This window comes from Pristis pectinata, chromosome 25 (genome assembly GCF_009764475.1).
Source record: "Pristis pectinata isolate sPriPec2 chromosome 25, sPriPec2.1.pri, whole genome shotgun sequence".
Lineage (NCBI taxonomy): Eukaryota > Metazoa > Chordata > Chondrichthyes > Rhinopristiformes > Pristidae > Pristis > Pristis pectinata.
This window is the reverse complement of record NC_067429.1, coordinates 9821103-9841675: the sequence shown is the minus strand read 5'-3', so window position 1 is coordinate 9841675 and position 20573 is coordinate 9821103. Positions and strand designations below refer to the sequence as shown.

Sequence of the window (20573 nt, the reverse complement as noted above, 5' to 3'; positions counted from 1 at the left end):
ATTCTCTTTCTAGCCTTGTACAGGGTCATTTTACTGTGATTTTTCACAAATATCTTTGAACAAAGACTGTAGAATCTAAGTACCAGCCTGAGAAATGCAGCTAATAAAACCAGCTATCAGGTATTTGCTACTATGTCATTTGACAATTACATTTGCTGGAAAAACATATTTAAGGAATAGATAATAAAAGTGTATTTTGCGTGGAGGTCACAGTATCAATGCACCCTCTGTCTTTCTCTGATGCATGCATGTCTTTTTCTCTTGTATGTGCACTCCGCTCTGTCTGCACATGTTCTCCATTTATTTGTCTGTTTTGTGCCCATGAGCTCTCCCCCTCTCCTCTGTCTGTTTCTCTCACACATTCTTCTGTTCCTTGTGAATGCTGTCTGTCTGTCTGTCAATGTAAGAAAAAGAATGACATGATTTTGAAGACAAATAGGACACTATTTATCCCTTTTTCTTTTTAGGAGTCCCTAGGGATCGAGGATGACTTGCTTCCACTCCAGTTCTGAGGTACTGATGAGATCAATATTGGGACCAGCAGATGCTACCACACATGGAACAGGAGGTGCCTGATGTGATGGGTGGGTGGGTAGTTTGTGAGCTGGTACCCTCCACAGCCAATTACTTTTAGCTTCTACATGTATTTATCCCTTAATCAGCAGTGCTGAAATAGATTACCTTTCATTATCTCATTGCTGCATGTGGGAACATGCCATCTGCAAATTAGTGGTCACCTTTCCCACACTACAACAGTGATCACACTTCAGGTACATGAAAGTAAAATACTTTGGGATAAAGTTGAGGTTGTGAAAGACACTACATGAATGTATTTTGTTTTTAAGATCTGTCTGTCTGCTTTGACCTTTGGACATTTTTTGGGTCTGTTTTCCCTGTGGCTCTGATGATTTGTGGTGCCAAAAACACAGGCTGTGACAACCAGTGAGAGTCATTATTAATTCCTGGTAAAATCAATTGTGTCCTACAGTAAGTACAAACTGAACTGTTACTGTGAAGTGAGAACAGAATTGTGGTACGTTGCTCAATAAAGGTTAGAATTTAAACACTTCATTATACAGTTTTGACATTTGCACAGATTTTGTTTCCAATCCTTTTGTACATCCGATTCATCCCTGGGTATGGATTTATGGATGTTGATAGTATTCCAGTTTCTTGCCAAGTAACCTTTCGTCATGCATGAGCCTACAGAACAAGTGTCAGCAAACTGTTTTGTCTTGAAATAATCATCATCATCATCATCCTCAAATGCCTACTTTTCATCACCAGAAAGCAGGAAGAAGACTGATTTTTATTTTGCTCCCTCTCCCTTGCATGATTCTTAAGGATCAGTTGGAGCAAACTCCAAATGTAATATGGTTCAGACTTCTGAGCATTTATTTAAATGCTTATTTGAAATGTCAAGTTGATATTACCTTGGAATTCCATGGATTTTCTCAGATGTCATGTGGCATATAGTTTTTGCTTTTAGTTATGGACTTTGTTTTTTTTAAAAAAAAGGAACGACAGTGAGATCATGACAGTGAGATTGTGGCGGCACGGTAGCGTAGTGGTTAGCGTGACGCTATTACAGCGCCAGTGATCGGGGTTCGATTCCCATCGCTGTCTGTAAGGAGTTTGTACGTTCTCCCGTGTCTGCGTGGGTTTTCTCCGGGTGCTCCGGTTTCCTTCCACGTTCCAAAGACGTACGGGTAGGTTAATTTGGGTTTAAAGTGGGCGGCGTGGACTCGTTGGGCTGGAAGGGCCTGTTACCACACTGTAAATAAAATTTAAATTTAAAAAATTATCTATCTTGCTTACAAATATTAAGGCACATACCCAGAATTATTATGAATCTATTTTTGACATGATACAAATTAAGGAAGTTGTCCATCTTGGAAGCATGTTGAGCTTTGGTTGTGGGAAGCTCTTGTTACTTTTTCTCTGCCATGGGAGGCAAGCATGTAAAGTATATGTGTTTGGTGGAGCACTAAGATTTTAGTTATCTGTACCTCTCAAGGGAAAGGCACTTGAGTATATGCAAGGTCAGAAAAACAGAAGCAAGTGCCAAAGTTTTAAGAAGATGGTAACAACCCAATGAAATATCAGAATCCTAAAGGAACAAATTTTGATGCAATATTCAAACATTTTTGTAAATGTTTGCACAAATTTTGGCAGTTGAAAACTAATTTACATCCAGTGGAGTTGCTGTTCTCCAGATAATTCTGTCCAAAATAATCCCAGATGGGAGACTGAATTTTTCTCTATGGACGAAGGGGTTTTGAAACATCCTTTGACTTCATGTCAGTTTTAACTCGATAAACTGCACCATTTTCTGTTTTGTCTTTAAAGGCAGTGATAGAGTCCTTCCAGTGTGAACAGATTTTTAAACACATTGAGCCATATGTCAATGTCAACGAATGATAGACATTTCGATTAGACATTCTAGTACGGATCAAAGGTCTTCAGATGGGCAGCCTGTCAGTAAAGTCATAAAAGCAAGCTTTGAGTGGAGTAGATGATACCATTTTCTTCAAATAAATGCCATCTTACCCAATTGATGGGCCGAAGGGCCTGTTTCCATGTTGTATCTCTCCATGACTCTATCTATAAAGCATCTTTCGTGTGCATTAATACCTCACCAACATGAGGAGGTACTCAGTTGGTATCTTAAACCTAGCATTGAATATCAGAATGTTGCACATGGTAACTTGAAAGAATATTGTGTATAAGTGCATAACATAACTGTGCTCGGCTAAGGAAAGAATAATATATTTATTTAGTATCTGTAACAGCCCGAGGCGATTCAAAAATTCTACAGAGCAAATGCTATTTTTTTGATATAGAGGCACGTACAGCAGTAGTTTGAACAGAACAAAGTCTCATGGACAGTTTTGTTGTGGGGTAAATTTTGGCAAGAATGTCATGGGAATCACCTGCTGTTCAAATAATGCAGTGAGATATTTTGGATTTTCCTGAGTAGACAGGTGCTTTAACCATTCATCCTTTGACGGGCATAATAATGCAAGAGTTTGTGCTCAAGGACTGGAGTGGTGTTTGAACCCACAGAATTAAAGTTCTACTAGTGAGCCAACTAACTCATGTGCTTAAAGATGCAAATAAAGTACTTTGCTAGAGACTGGTGTATAGTTAGTGGTATCCATTAACCACTTAATTAGTCTACAAGGTGTCTGACCCATCTAGAAATTGATCTTGACCTTTTTACTTTCACAGTACGCTGCTCTTTATACTTTACATTGCTGACTTTTCATTATCCATGCTTCAACTTGACCAAGTCCCTGCCACGTCATCAAACACTAGGTCCTGGTCTGTGCTTCCCTTTGGAATTCTACTCTGTAGATCACACTGAGTCCTTCCCCTGATGTTTTGCCTAGCCTTGTTAAATATTTGTCCCTCTGCATTTTACCAGAGTGGTAGAATGACCCTTAAACTTTGGAACTCCCTCCTAAGATTGTGTACCTTTGAATTTTTCTTACTAATTTACAGGATGTGACATTGCCTGCAAGGCCAGCATTTCTTGCCCATTCCTTAATGCCCTTGAGAAGGTGGTGACGAGCTAGTGCCTTGAATGGCTGTAGCCCTTGTGATGAAGATGCTCCCATTGTATTGTTGAGTACACTAGCTCATTACTGACAAGGGAAAGGAAGATGGACATTCCACGGATGAGAAAAAAAATGGGGATACCATTTAGGCTTCACTGATATACAGCAGTTCACTCCTCATGGATACAGCAAGTTTCAGCTTGTCAAAACATGCTGAAACATATAAGCATTCTGGAGCCCCAGGTCTTACTGCGAACCTTGCTGCACTACTGACCCCAGTATTCCTGACCTTGACCCTGGGTTGGCTGCACAGTGACTACTGACATTTCAATGCCTGCCAGCACAAGACATCAAATAAAATCCATCACATAGAAAACAGGATTTACTGTAGAAACAAGTGATGTTTTCCAACACTTACAGTAATACCTAGCCGACCTTGTGATGATGCGAATCTGCGGATAGTGAGCCAAAAGGTAACAAGGACTTAATGTAGGGAGTTACAAGATTTAAATTTTTTAACAATGAAGGAATGACTAAATATTTCCAAGGTGGGATAGTTGTGAATTGGAGGTGGTGTTGTTCCCATGGAGAAGGATAGAAAGTATTTCTTGGTGGGAGAGGTCATTGGCTTGAAAGCTGCTGTTGGAGTAGTCCAGTTTAGTAACTGTACTGCATTCTGTAGATGGTACCTACTGCAGCCAAAATGTGTTGATGGTGGAGGGAGTATTGCTTGAGATCTCGATGATGTAAAGCTCTTTTATTGTTGGCGTTGCGCTGATGTAGCTCAGGTTTTGATCATTGGAACACCCCAAGATGCTGATAGCAAGGAATTCAGCAATGGTAATACCATTGAATGTCAACAATATGTGGTCTGACAATGCCTTGTTGCTTGGCCTTTGAGACATATATTTTACCTGCCACGTAATTAGCCCCTGCCTGATTTGCTGTCCATCATCTTCTGCATGCAAGTTTGGACCAGTACCTTTTGAGGCATTTAATATCTCAAAAGTCAATTCTGTGACCACATTTTTGGTAAACTCTTACAATCTCTTCCTCGCCAGCTTACCTTTCATTTTCCTTTTGCTTATTTATGAGGTTCTTTAGGACTTTGCAGATGCTTTATGTGGAAGCTACTTAGTATGAAAACATGGGTTGAAAATCAGCTCTTGAATGCTCAATAGTAATTTCTCATTTATGAGCTTAGAGGCTGATTTTTGATTGTACACCATCAAAATGGAGTACAACCCTGTCCTATTGAACCAAATATTAACTAGTTGAAAATAAAAAAAAAGTAGATGCTTGAAATTGGTAATAATAATGGGAAATACTGGAAACAGTGAGGTCAAGCAGCATCTGTGGAAAGATGAATAATGGCTCAGGTCAAAGATTCCTTATTCAGAACTTTAAATGCTTCATTTTCTTAATGAATTGTATACCGTCTAAATTGTATTCTCAGGCACTAGATTGTTCAAGAGCCATTATTTTTACTATTTCATTTGTAGATCATTAATTTTGGCAAACTAGCATTCTCCTAGTATTTACACTTATCTATCAAATTCCAGCATCCAGAGAGGACCCTGGCTGATTCTTTCATCTGTACCTACACAGGGTATTCAAGGTATGTTCCATGCTCAGTACTATAAGCTTATCAACATACAGAAGAAGACCCACTCACTTTTCATGAGTTAGGCATTTAAACTTGGGAGTTAAAATAATATAGGAGGATATGAAGTATAATACCATACATTAAATCTTGTCAATATGGAAGTTTAGAGAGGTTAGGGTTGCTCCATAATTATAATATTCTCTTAATTAGCCGATGTGCAATTCCTGTTTTCTTTTAATGTGTGACTCGGGGCCATTAGGTTCTGTTTCATTATTCTTATCTGTACTTCCTTTCCTTGCAGCTTGACTATTATGCCAGGGCTTATTAGTAAGAAACTAAAGATAACTTGTGTTTGGTATGATATAACTAAGTTGTCATTGTTGTTTTCTCTTTCCCTCTTGGTAGGAAACCTCAGCTAGTGGCTTAGAGCACAACTGACAAAAATTATCTCACACATAGAAAATCCAACTGTAAATACAGCCTGCCACAGATGTCTAAATCGTTGTACTTCTGTAATTGCTTCACATCTAGAGTATCATCAAGGGAATATAAATAAACCACCAATTCAAGCTGTATGAATTAAGGTGGGTATTATTGATAACAGCACTTTATGCATTTTTTCATATTCCACTGTTTTCAGAGAGATAGATTTATGGCTGTATTAGAAATGGATTTTTTAATGTCATAATTATTCCTACAGTGGAATTAAGGGTTCAGTTAATGCTTATGTAGGAAATGAACACTGGAACTTGATCAAATTGTTGAATATTTTCACGCAAGTCATTGGGACTGGAAACGTGCCTTTTGGTCCACTATGTCTGCACTGACCATCAGACACTCATCTATTAATCCCATTCTTTCTTTTGTGTCCGCATTAATTACTCCCCTTCCCACTCCAATTCTTCTGTCACTCACCTTCCCCAGGGGCAGTTTTCACTAGCTGATTAAACAATTAACCAGCGTGTCTTTGGCATGTTGGAAGAAACTGGAGCACCCTGAGGAAAAGCATGCAATCACAGGGAAAACATGCAATGTCCACACAGACAACACCCCAGAATCTCTGGTGCTGTGAGGATTAACAGTGCTAAACTAGGTAGTCTGAGAATACAGCAAGCTAAAGTGCAAATTGATTGCTAAAGTGCATTTAAACAAAAAGACAGTACAAATTTAGGCACATATTTCAAATCTGTTAAAATATCCAGTTCAGGACTGGCAATTGGCAGAGGAACTGAATGCCAATGAGATGTTTTGTTCACATTGCATTCAAGTCAACACAAGCCAGTCTTGTTCACCCCTATTGGTAATTTGCAGACCAGGTTTCATAGAGAAACTGTAATACACTTGCAGCCTGAGTATCAGCTTGAAGCCTTGAACAGGGAATGTCAACGTGAATGTAATTTGATCCACTGATTAAATACTCCTGTTGTCAGCAAAAATGCACTTTAACATGACCAGAAAGAATCATTTGGTATAATTGACTGGTGAAGGTTCTAAATCTGAGAAATAAATGCAGTATTGTGATTACTTTGTAGGATCCTGTTTTATTCACAATTTAATTTTTTTTAAATGGGTAATGCTGAACATAATTTTGTGGCTTTTAAGATTTCTTAATTTGTTTTCATAAGTCTTTTTAGAATATATTGATCTGAAAATGCATTTACTGCCAGAAAAAATGTGTGGTTTGGTCATTCCACACAAAAACTGAGAAAGAATAGTGGTTCTGCTGAAATTCGTGTAGTGTTAAAGTTCTGTGCCTGGGTGGTGCTAGTGTGCTTTGTGATGAGCTCCAACACTATTGTTAACCTCTAGTAGTGAAAAGCTAGCATTAAAACTGAATACTTAATAAAACCAATAACATTACGAATGAAGTTTTCCTTTTACTTACAGAGACTAAATTCATGTCCAGTTGTATCTGCAATCCTGTAACTCTTAGATTTGCTTAGATTTGTTGTGCTATTTTTAAAACTAACATCTTTTTACTTTTCTCAGAATGTACCAGAAGAAACTTACATAATACCGTTTATGGCACTGGCAGGTGCACTCATGTGTAAGTATTGGCATTTGCTTTTCTAAGTAAAGGTTAATGAATGCTTCCATTTAGTGGACACTTCTGAAAGTCCTTTATTCGTACATTTCAGGCAGCACTGAGAAAAATAATGTGGTAGGTGAAAGTTACTGGGTTAGCTATCCTCAGGCCTACATCAGTAATGGTGAACCTGAAACTACCGATTGTCATTAACAACCATTTCTTGGAAAGAAATTTCCTGTTTTACCTGATCTGATGTTAAGTACCACCAGATCTAGAGCAATGTGGTTGACTCTCATCTGCTCACCGAAATGGCCTAGCAAGCTAACCAGTTATACAAAATTGTTCCGATGAAACAATGCAAGAGTGCCACCACCTACAAATTGCCCTCTGGGTCATGCACATCATTTTCACTTGGAAAATTATTGCCATTCTTTTGTTGTTACCAGGTCAAAATTCTTGAACGTCTGAGAGAGCTGTTGCCACAAGATCTGCAGTGGTTATTTGGTGTGCATGGCACATTTCCATTATGTCAAAGGCAATGATAGGCTAGGTTTTAAATGTTAGGTGTGCCAGCAACACTCGTGTTGCACATTAGAGTCAAAGTCGAGTATATTGTCATATGCATAAGTACATGTATGCACAGGAAAAAAGAACTTCAAAAAACAAAAAAAAGAAAAAAGCAGCATCACAGGCACATAGCATCACATAAGCAGCATTCACAAGAAAAACATAAACATAAATTAAACAATTTTTACATGAAAGAACACAATTATAACAGAAAAAAGCCAAAGTTCATTTTAGTCCAAAGTGGTCATAGTGTTGCTAAACTGTAGTGATTAGAGTTGATAAAAAGTTAATTGATATTGGCTAGAGCATCCAACAGTTATTACATCAGTATTTTGTAGGATTTTTTCTTAATTATTACATTTTCGTATCTGGTACAATTAGGTAAAAGATTTTATATTTAATTATTTATTTTGCTCTCTTTCCTGCAGTAAAACAGAGGCTGGGTACCAAGTGTATCTCATTGACTCTGAAGTACTTTTATTATGAAAAGTCCTATGTCATTGCATATGTACTCTTTGTGTTCCATTCCAGCAACTGAATCTCCACAATTTGCACAAAATGTGCCACTCGTGGATAATCAAACCCAAACTCAATTACTTGCTTTTTATTTTCAAAAACAATCACTGAATGTGCATCCCTTTGTCCAGTCTGTTTATGTATGAGGTCTATTGTTTATAGTCGCAGACTCTGAACACAAATTATGCAGTGATTCTAGGAAATGAGAAAGAAAAAGATCAAGTTCATTGGCCCATGAATTCATTAATTATAAAATTGCTTATCCCAACATTTTCCATCTGAGGAGGGAACATTATACCATTTTAAGTCCAATGCCTTTTCATGCAAAATGTCAGTATACAGCATTTAAACAATTTGGAGCTTGTTTTCATAACCTGAGCATCATTTTGTAAGTCTGCTTAGCCTTTTTTCACCTTTTTATTTAGTTGTTCTAGAGTCAACTAGTTGCATCTCAACTGCTTGAAAGATTAAGCATTTGACATGATGATGCAGAGTTTTAGTTGTTATGCCCATGACATTTACGACACAGAGAGAAGCCTTTGTGCCTAATGCCCTTCTTTTTGTCAGTGCAGTAATCTGGAGAAGGGGCTTAACCTGTCCAATTTTCGCAGTTTTCTGCATCTTGACAGCTTGGTATTCACACTTGTTTAACGTGATGGTGTGCTGGGTTTGTGGATGATGGAGTGCGCATATTGAGACTTAAAACCTACTACTTTGGTTTCTAAGAAATGGTTCCTTGTTGTAAATTTTTTTAATATCGATTAATCAGGATAAATCCATTTTGGAGGATCTGATAGCAAAGAAAGTTGTAAATTTTCATCAAGCAAGTGCTGGCATTTGTTCCTTGCTGAGTACCTCAGTGCGAACTATTGCACAACGTATAAAAACAGCATTGTTCTGTTCTTTCTCTAGTATTACCACCATAAGCTGTTGATCCCCTATACTCGCAGGGACATGGCGCAGTGGCATCTGATGTGTATTTCTCCATTACCCTCAGTTCAGTACCACGGTGCGCAGCTGAAGTCTGGAACATGTTCCACAAAGGCAACAGGACAGCTATGATCTAGATGACTGGCAGAACTTGCGTGAGGGACTGAATATCCTTCACTTGGTTGTAAGGAACAAGAATGGACCATTTGAATCCTTGAGTTTGTTTAGCCATTTCATAAGCTCATGGTTGACCTTTTAACTTACCTTATGATCTGTGCATCTCTTGATTTTCCCTTTGTGTCCAAAATCGATAAGACCATAAGACATAGGAGCTGAATCAGGCCATTCAGTCCATTGAGTCTGCTCCGCCATTCTATCATGATTTATTTTTCCCCCTCAACCCCATTCTCCTGCCTTCTCCCTGTAACCTTTGGTGCCCTTACTAATCAAGAACCTATCAACCTCTGCTTTAAATATACCCAATGACTTGGCCTCTGCAGCCGTCTGTGGCCATGAATTCCACAGCTTCACCACCCTCTGGCTAAAGAAATTCCTCATGATCTCTGTTCTAAAGGGACATCTTTCTATTCTGAGGCTGTGCCCTCTAGTCCTAGACTCTCTCGCTACTGGAAACATCTTCTCCATGTCCACTCTATCCAGGCCTTTCAATATTCGTTATGTTTAGATGAGAATCCCCCCTCAACCTCCTAAACTCCAGTGAGCACAGGCCCAGAGCAATCAAACGCTCCTCATATATTAACCCTTTCATACCAGGATCATTCTTGTCAACCTCCTTTGGACCCTTTCCAATGCCAGCACATCCTTCCTTAGGTATGAGACCCAAAACTGCTCACAGTTTGTGCCTAATGCTCACAGTTTTCTTCTCAGTCTGGAATATTCTCAATGAATGGTAAGCAACCAAAGCACCACCAGCTTAATCCATCCCATAAGTGCACATCCACAGGCTTCCAGGTTAGAGAATTCCAAACATTCACAAACCTGAGTGTACACATCTCCCTCTGTATAGCACAAATCCTTTCACTCACCCATTCTGCAGTGTGAAATGTAGCTGACAATTTGTGGGATCATGCACAAAATGTTAACATTTCTCTTATTACTATAAATGGATGAACTCTTATCTTCAGATTCAATTCCCTTGTTCCAGATTTATCAACCAGAGATAAATATCTCATGGCCGTGAATTCCCTCAGAGTTTTGTATGCTTTACCTATTATGTGTTTATAGCTCTGTTAATTTTAGCTCAATATTTGTAATGTTTTACTGCATCAAAGGGGCTATTTAAATGCAGGTTTTTCTAGTGCTTTGTAAGAAACCAGATGCAGACTTCACTGTGTAGTTGCTTTTGTGTTTGTGTGCATCATCTTTGATATTTGACCTCTGGGGAGATTTGGAATGGCAGCTTAACACTGTTCTGCTCTATTCCTTCATTGATACTTGGGAACTGTCGCACTTAGTTTAATTTGACAGTTTGAGGAGAGAATGGAGACAGGGAAATCTCCTGCAGTACCATTTAGCAGAAAATAACATTTTCAAAACAGTGATACATTGTACTTTTTGTTAACAGTAATTGTTGATTTTGAAGACTTCCTTGCTTTCCGGAGTCTGGAGAGTAGTTGCTGAGATTTATGGATTAGATGTGACCACCTTCAAACCGATGACAGTCAATATAATGCAAGTTAATGTACCAGCTGGTGGATTTGTGTAAATCCTTTCACTTGCCTATTTTGCAGTGTGAAATATAACTGACAATTGGTGCAAACATGCAAGAGATATTAGCATTTCTCTCAATACTGTAATTATTTTGGATTTAAATGACATTTTTCTTTGGGGTAAGAAGCAAATCAGTTCGTGGGTAGCAACTGTGTTTGTGTTGATTGCTAAGCATCCAGTGGTCCATTGATGGGTATCCAGCAGTCCAATCTCGTATTGAGGTTTTGACATGCATGCTCTTAATCATATCTGTTCACCTGCATATTTCTCGGTGTGTACCAATATGTGCTAAATAATCTTAAAAAATGTTTTTGTTTTGATCTATAAATCATAATTAAGATATTCAGATTTTCTGGGAAAAAAAAACTCAATTTTGGTATAATTGTCCATTTGGCTTTGTACCTTCAAGGAAAACAAAAGGACTTATTCTGCCGATTAAAAAAGTGTTTTGTCCTTGTGGGAGGATAAAAATAATCATAGTGTTTGGTCTGTAGGTAGCTCTGTTTAGCTTAATAGTCACATTTGTTGGAAAGTGAGGAACTGCATTACGTCTGACTTTACATTGGGGCCTTGGCTTTGATTCAGTGGTAGTACTCTTGCCTCGAAGTCAGAAGGTCTTGGGCTTAAGTCAGCCTATTACTTTTTTATAAAGAAGAAAAATTCTAATACATCAATGTGGTACTGAGGGAGTGCTGCGCAGTCTCAAATTCTATCATTTGTTAGGTTGTTTTCATTGGCTCAGTTTGCACATTTCTTGAAAGTGATGTTATGTTGAGTTAACTGACTTTTATCCTGGTTTATTTCAGTATTGGGTTAAGCCATGTAGAAAAATCAGCTTTCCCACTGTTGTCTATTATACATTGACAATGCTGTGAAGTGTATGTATATGGGCAGTGATGAATTCAGACCTAATGGAATAGGCAAATGCACCCACATCTAGACTTGCAAATAAGATACTATAAGATATTTATTAGTCACATGTACATCAAAACACACAGTGAAATGCGTTTTTTTGCGTTACTGAGAATGTGCTGGGGGCAGCCCGCAAGTGTCGCCACTCTTCCGACGCCAACATAGCATGCCCACAGCTCCTAACCCGTACGTCTTTGGAACGTGGGAGGAAACCGGAGGACCCAGACGAAACCCACTCAGACATGGGGAGAATGAAGACTAGGACAGTTGTGCTGAGATACAAGAGATTGCAGACGCTGGAATTTGGAGCAAAAAAACAGCCTGTTGGAGGAATCCAGCTGGTAAGGCTAAAGGAACTGTCAAGGTTTTGGGTCGACTGAGAGCAGAGAGTCCTGAGGCAGGGTCTCAGCCTGAAACATCAACAATTCTCTTTGCCCTCGGATGCTGTTCAGCCTGCTGAGCTCCTTCAACAGTTTGCTTCTTTTTTCGCTGAAGATAGTTCTATGCTTGACTGCAAATTGTTTTTTTTTGCTTTGCTTTTGGTCTACTTACACCTGGCCAAATTACCACAGAGCTTGTGGTAAATACGTTTCTGTAGTTCACTAAGAGATGGTAGCTTCGTGGCAGGACTGAGGAAAATTCAAGTGTAGGTGACTTAAATTTATCAACCTTGAACAGAGAACTTCAAAACTTCTGAATATTGGCTTTCCTGGTTTTAGCTTGTGGATTAGGCTAGTTATAAACTAGTGGTGGTGTTCTGGAATGAGATTTGTGTGTGTGTGTGTGTGTGTGTGTGTAGAGTGAGTATGTTTCATGCTGAAACAAACTAAATGGTCTCTTCAATAGCACTTTAATGTAAGTACTGCTGTAGAGCTGTTTTTGTTCTTTAGTGCATCCATTCCTTTAATGTGTTTAGATGAACAGGGAGGACCTTTGTGGGACTGCATTTACTTAAAGTTTGCTCTCAATGGATTTGGTTTACTTTTTATGTTTGTGGGGGAATTAAGTGATTGAAGTCAAATCAATACCCATCACATTCACTTAGTCACAGTCCCAGTTAAATGTATGGGTTTGTGTTTTTCACTCTGAGCTGATGCCTGATCCTTCACCTTGCGAAGGCGGTGAGCAAGACAAAATGATGGAGTAAGGATTCAATTTACCTTAGATTTAAAGATTTTACACAAGTGTTTTAACTCTTTCAACATCTGTATTATAAAGTGTGCACATTAAAAAACAATTCATCAGGAATTGGGCTTGACATTTCTTAACAGCCAATTGTATTTTGAAGATTGTCAAGGGAGTATTTTTATATTCTGTAAAATGTTTTATTTCCAATTCTTTTTGATTTCTTGGAAGGCATATGGCTCTTCAGACAGCAATTGCTGTGATAGGAAGAGGTGTTGGGACATTTGACCACTATATATAACAATTCTTGTTCATATATTATCATAGTCATGGATCGTGGTCAACATATCCTGAACCCAGATATGGATATTCAGCTTTGAGCCCAGTTGGAGCACAAGGGCAGCCATAACTGGCCTGAAATTAGATAATGCAGAACAGACTGGGTATCAAGTATCAGTGTATTATAAACTACATGAGTCAGCATTGCAAAGGATAAACTTGTTGAGTGATACAGATTAGGTAAACTTTTTTCATTGATGTATTGGACATGGGCATTTAACGCTCATTCTAAAGTGGTGGTGAGCCATCTTAAACTGCTTTCATCTACCTGGATCAGTGTTGTTCCAGGTTTTAGACCTTGTGATAATGGCATTACATTCCAAAATCAATATAGTGAATATCTGGGAAGCAAACTTGCAGGGGTGGTGTTTCCTTGTGCCTGCTGCCTTTATCAATGGTGGTAAGAACTGTGGTTTTAGGAGGTGTTGCTGAAAAACCTTGACAAATAACTACAGTGATATTAATGTTGAGCATGTCAAGCATGTTTAATTGGATCATGTCTCATTCTTCTGAACTTGTATGTGTATAAGTTTAACCAGCTCAACCAGATAACACCATTATGTCCCGTGTATTAAGAGAAAATCAGATAAAGGAGTAACAATTCAGATGTTGTATGATCTCATAAGAATTTACAAAATACAAGTAGGTTATGTAGCACTTCAAGTCTGCTACAATATTCATTAAGATCTTGGCTGATCTAATATTGTCTTTGGTGAGTAACTACACTTTCCTGTATGTTCTCCTTAACCCTTGACTCTCCTGTAGACCAAAAATCTGTCCATTTCAGCCTTGAATATTTATTCAATGATTCAGCCTTCACAGCTGTCTTGGGTGTAGGATTCCAAAGATTCATAAGCCTCTCAGACAAGACCTCCTGATCAGTGTGTTAAAAGGATGATCCCCTATTTTGAAACGACTCTTTTTGTAGATTACCCTTTGGGAGGAATCATGTCAAGCCCCATCAGAATCTTTTGTTTCATTGGATCACATCATATTCTTTTGAATGCGAATGTATACAAGTCTAATCAACTGAACCCTTCTTTGTATGATAACACCATTATGTCCCAGTGTATTATATCGAACCTTTCTGAACTTACCCCATAGGAATTATGTCCCTCAAATAAGTAGGTTAAAGTTGCATGCTATACGGGAGGTGTGGTCTGTTCAATTCCAACACAGTTGTAGCAAGAATTCCTCCCTTTCTATTCCATCTCTTTTGCAACGTTAGCACCGGAAGACTGGCGACACTTGCGGGCTGCTCCCAGAACATTCTACGGAAAAGGTGTATTTCACTGTGTGTTTCAATGTACATGTGACTAATAAAGATGCCTTGTCTTTTCTTGAAGGTCAGCATTCCACTTGTCTTACTAATTACTTATTGTACCTTGTGTAGACAATCTGTGTTTCATGCACAAGAGCACCCAGTCATCCTCTGCCAGAACATTATGTAATCACTCTCCTGTTAAACGGTATATTGCTGTTTTATTCTTCTGACTAAAGGGAATAACCTCACATTTTGCCATGTTATATTCCATCCGCAGAATTTTTGCGTATTGTCGCAATCTGTCTATCTTTGCATCCTTCTCGCAATGTGCTTTCCTACCTATCTTTCTATCGAGCAAGTTTGACTACAATGTACTCAGTCCCTTCATCTAAGTCATTCATATAGATTGTAAATAGTCGAGGCCCCAATGCTGATCCCTATGGCACCCACTCTTTTCAGCTTGCCAATTTGAAAATGACCTCTTTATCCTGCTGTTCTAGGAGTAGCTGTACATGCAGTTAAAGCAGAGGTTCCCTCCAGAAGCAATCACTTTCTGCTGGTTAGCCAGTCCTCTATTTATATGAACATGTTAACCCCCCGTGCTATGAGCTCTTTCTTTGTGCAATTACCTTTCATGTGGCATCTTATGATGTGCCTAATGGAAATCCAAGTACACTACATCTACTTGCTCCCCTAATACACCCTGCTCATGAAATCTTCAAAGAGCAGGAAGAGATTTGTCAAACATAATTTTGCTTTCATAAAACCATATTGATTTTGCTTGATTAAATTTGGGAACAGACTTGAGGGATTAAGTAGTCTCCTGTCTCTATTTTAAGCAGGAATTAAGACTGGGTAGGTTATTTAAAAACTCAGGAACAGCTCACGCAACAAAGCATTGCCTTTGATTTTTTTTTAATGGTGAGAATAGCTTGTATGTTCACATCAGTTCATCAGTTTCTGTAGACTACATTGGAGAAGGTGGGAACTACTTCTAAGAGAAGGTGTACATGCAGTGAAAAGCAGAAACAGCTACCAGTAATTCCAGAGGTAGAATGAATTACTGGTAGATGTTTCTGCTTTTAACTGCATTTACACCTTCTGCTAGAAGTTGCTGGAAGATTTTCCCCTATTTGCCATTGACTTTGATCACAAATATGAGGTCCATGACTTCAAAGGCACTGCCTGAGAGAAAAGATGTCACAGTGATCATCAAATAACATCTGTTGAAATGTCATACCTCTACGTAGCGTTCTGATCATTGTTGATCAGCCTTGATCTCAATGCAGCAAAAGTGCACAATGACAGAGGAAAACTTTAGGGGTGTTATACCCACATTACCAGTCACACCCTTGGTACTGCCCTCCCTAATTGGATTAATGACTGAAATCCAGTTGTGAGTTCTTCCTTTTATCATGGTGTGTAAAATGGATGGCAGCAGATAGGCACTGTGTCTTTGTGTGTCATCCACTTTGTTTCCATGTGACTTTGGGGAGAAGTGGGTGTTGGGTGAGGTGTAAAATGGGTGGCTGATGCACAAACTACCAAAATCATTAGTTGATGGTTATTGTTTGCTGTTTGCAAATTGTTGTGTTTTCTTCATTAGTGACTGCACTTCAAGAAATACTTAATTGGCTCAGAAGTGCTCAGTAATCCTTTTGCCCATTGTTTGTCTGGCAGAAAATGTGCCAATTCTCCCCTTGCATGCCTGTTTGATGGGTATATTAGTGGCTTTGGGTAGATTGAATGTTGCATGGGAAATCATTTGCAAAGCACAAAGGAACTGAATAACATTTGCACCATCCAAATGAACTGCACCCGATCATCTTCAAGTTGTCGCCATTCTGAATAGAGTGATAGAGTTGTGTATCATAGAAACAGGCCCTTTGGTCCACTGCGTCTATGCTAACTATTGTGCCTACACATACTAATCCCACTTGCCTGTGTTAATTCCATACCCCTCAGTGCCTTACTTATTCAAGTACTTGTCCAGGTGCCTTTTAAATGTTGTTACTGTTCCTGCCTCCACCTCCTCCTCTGGCAGTTATTACAGATATCAACTACCCTTTGTGTGAAAAATGTAACCCTCAGATCCCCTTCAAACCTCCCCCTTCCCCCCCCCACCCCCAAGCCACCCCCTCACCTTAGACCTATGCCCTCTAGTTTTAGACAATCCTACCATGGGAAAAGGACTCTGGCTATCTACTCTATTTATGCCCAATAATTTTATATACCTCTATTATGTCACCTCTCAGCCCCCTTCACTCCAGGGAAAACACTCCCAATCTATCCAATCTCTCCATGTAACTCAAGCCCTCCAATCCAGGCAATGTTCTTGTGAATCTTTTCTTCACTCTCTCTAACTTAATCACATCTTTTCTGTAGTGTGGTGATCAGCAATGCTCCAAGTGCGGTCTCACCAATGTTTTGTACAGCTGTAACATGACATTCTAACTCTCGTTCTCTGTGCCTTGGCTGATGAAGGCAAACATGCCATACTTCTTCACCACCTTATCAACCTGTGTTGCCATTTTCAGGTACTTGTACCCCAAGATCTCTCAACATCACTCCGCAGCGTCCGGCCAGTTACTGTTTAACTTCCTAAAATACATCATTTCGCACTTGTCCGAATTAAATTCCATCTGCCGTTCCCTTGTCCACTTTCCAAGTCGATCTAGATCCTGTTGACAAGCTCCTTCATTTTTCACTGCACCACCATTTTTGGTGTCACCTGCAAACTTGCTAACCACGCTACCTATATTCTCATCCACTAAATGTTTAGAAACACTGGAATTGTGTAGGATATCAGTGTACAGCTGAATATAGGAAATATGTGACCTTGGGCATCACTAGTTGCTGTTTCTATCAGTGCTACAGCATTGTGTGTGATGGGAGTATGGCTGTCTGAGCCAGAGATTTTATGCCTTTTGAGGCTCAATCTTGAAAGTCTGAAGCAACAAATAAATTGACAACAGAAGTTTTTGATTAGGCTGGAACTTGATTGTTCATATAACAGGAGCTTCATCCTCAAATGGTACATCTCCCAATGTCTTCAAACCCATCTTTTTTCACTTCACCCCCCCCCCCCCCTCAGTTCTGCCTGAAACACTTTTTAAGGCTTTGATTTAAATCCAAGATTCTCCCAACAAAGCTTTTAACTGTAGAACTAGTTTTTACACAGGCTTTGGCAGGGCTGCAGAACATTCTTTGGTTCTAAGATGCCTGTAACATTTTCTTTATCATTTGGAGAACACTTGTCTTAACATTTACTCAGAACGGTTACAACTTGAAGCTTTTTGTAATTCCCACACTTGATTGAAAAAGCATTGCGTGTGAATTATGTATAAACTGTTTTGTTATCTTACTGAAGTATGGAAGTTGTTTATTGTGTAATACAGTGCCATTTTTATTTTCTTTGAACTATCTTTAAAAGGTTCATCATTTCACCAAATAACTTGTCTAATCTTAAGTATGTACAGATCACCGAGGAGATGAACTGGGAAGAAAGAGTGTAGGTCTCGGACAGCTAAAGACATGGTTGACAATGATGAGTTGGAAGGTATAGTGGTCTGTATTTGTGACAAGTCAAGAATGTAGAAGGTTGTAGGGCTAGGGAAGGTTACGTAGATCAGGATGATAAATAAATTTAAATACGAAGTTGACTATTTTAAATTTTTGAGTTATTGGGGAACTGGTAGTTGTTGAAGGTCAGTAAGCGCAATGGTGGGGAATGATTTCGGTTTAGCGAGGCAGAATAAAGGTTATGTGGTTTTAAAGATAGTAGATTAATTTTATGGGCTAACTTTGTAATTTTTTTACCATGAGAATTATTGGAATGTATTCAATGTTGTGCTCATTGCTATTTTAATTCCTCCTACTCGTGCACACAAAGCTGTCTATGTGCCTGGTTTGTTTGCATTGGTTGTATTATATTTTTTCCCACCTGTAAACTTTGTGAATGATGTATCCAAATCTTTATTAATGTTTCAATGGGCACAAAAAAGATAAACATTTACAAGTTACAATAACAAAATAGTGAAAATACACATCTGTCAGCAGCAGAGAAAATTGACAGGCTAATGTTTTGAGAGGAAACCCAACATCAGATATGATGAAGGATGACTTGAAAATTGAACATGTTTCTTTTGGGTGGATTTCTTATTCAAATGTTCTAGTGTGGCATTACAAAGTGCGATTAGCCACTGCACCACTAGGCTTGGAAGACAAAATATTTAGAAGGATTAATTGCTAGTACTGGGAAAATGCCCTTATTTTAACAAAATTTGCTTGGCTGTGATGTTCACTCCATCCCTCCGGACCTTCATGGTTAAGTAGACTGCTGAAAGGACTGCTGTAGGTGTGCATGTGAAGAATGGCTAAGGTGAAGTTCTAGAAAGCTTTTTCATCATCTAAACCTGCTTGGTACAAGACAGCCCTGGTGAAAGGGGAAAGTGAATTGACAGAGAAACTTTAGAGACTGGTATACCAAGTGTGAAATCATTTTCCATTACACTAGAGCTTTGGGGGGGGGGGGGGGGAATGCAGAGGAAAAGCTCTGCTTTAATATCTGTTAACAGAAATTGGCCCCCTTTAGTACACTTTTGGAAAATATTGTGGGTGGCAGTAATTTTTAAATTAACTAGTCTTGGCTTGGTGATTCTGGCTTCTTCCAAAAGCACATACACATCATCTCATTTATTTAAGAACCTGAAGAAATTGTAGCAAAGTAGGTCAAATTGTCTCTCAAGCTTGCTCAACCATCATGGGTTATCCTGTGCCTCATCCAGTTTGCTGGTTAATTGTCTTATCCACTGATTTCAGCCTTGGCCTTGGATATACTCATTGACTGAGCATCCATCTGATCAAGAGAATTATATATAAAAAAATTGCAAACCGCAACATAAAGAAATTTCTACTCTTCACATTCCTATATTACTGACTTGCTGCCCTGATTCTTTTTCAGGCTTTTATACTCTCTAGCCTGATGAAAAAGCCACGCCATATCTACCCTGCCACCCCCTCTCAGATTCTTTTATATTTCAAGACATAACCCATGCAGTCACGGGGAGAACGTACAAACTCCTTACAGACAGTGGCCGGATTTGAACCCTGGTTGCTGGTGCTGTAAAGCGTGTGGGTTTCCTCCGGGTGCTTTGGTTTCCTCCCACATTCCAAAGATGTACGGGTTAGGAAGTTGTGTGCATGCTATGTTGGCGCCGGAAGCGTGGTGACACTTGCAGGCTGCCCCCAGAACAGTACACAAATAGATGTATTTCACTGTGTGTTTCGATGTACATGTGACTAATAAAGATATGTAATGAAATCTCAATATTACTGACCGTGGTTTTTGCTCTGGTGGAGGCTTTGGTCTTGTTGCTTGATGAGCATGATCAAGAATAGGCTGAGCAGAAAACACTTCAGAGCCAAACACATTGACCAGAAGTTTAGAAAAGAATTCAATGGGGTTGCCAGTTTCAGCATTTTCTGGAAATCCAATGATTCTTACATTCGTTCACCGACTGCGACTCTCTAAATCAATAATCCTCTGTTTTTGCTGTTCCAGCTTTTGTTTGATCGTAATTAAATCTTTTTCAAGTGAGTTCAGTCTGGAATCTCTCTTTTTACCAGCTTGATCCAGCTCATCAATTAATTGCTGCTGTTTAGTGTTTTCCTGAATGAGTGTATTTTGTCTGTCTTCCATGTCCTTTAAAAGTGTTTCCAAATCGGCAAATCTTCAATCAAGCTTTTTATCCAGTGCAGAAATAGCTTTCAAAGTAGGTTGAGGGTCTCCATTATTCTTGCCATTAGCTCCAGCTTTGGATCTGGTATTCATTTCGACAGTTAAAAATCAAAATTAATCTTGTAACAGTATTATAAAAGTCTTGTTAAAGGGTGGTACATGAAAGTTAGATGGAGCTGAGCCAATATATGTCTCACTCCATGCAGCGCCACCAATAGACCATCTTATCTTATCTTAACTCTGCTTTTGAAGGT

General features: G+C 38.9%; 1 protein-coding gene across 3 annotated transcripts in view; it reads left to right on the top strand.

The window, feature by feature from the left end:
* Positions 1-20573, top strand: part of raraa (retinoic acid receptor, alpha a) — a 500456-nt gene that overhangs the window by 12718 nt on the left and 467165 nt on the right. For all 3 annotated transcript variants that reach the window (XM_052038428.1, XM_052038429.1, XM_052038427.1), the window contains exons 2-4: positions 5123-5178; positions 5572-5750; positions 7156-7213. The gene's annotated coding sequence lies outside the window, so the exon portion shown is untranslated. The remainder of the gene's footprint in view (positions 1-5122; positions 5179-5571; positions 5751-7155; positions 7214-20573) is intronic.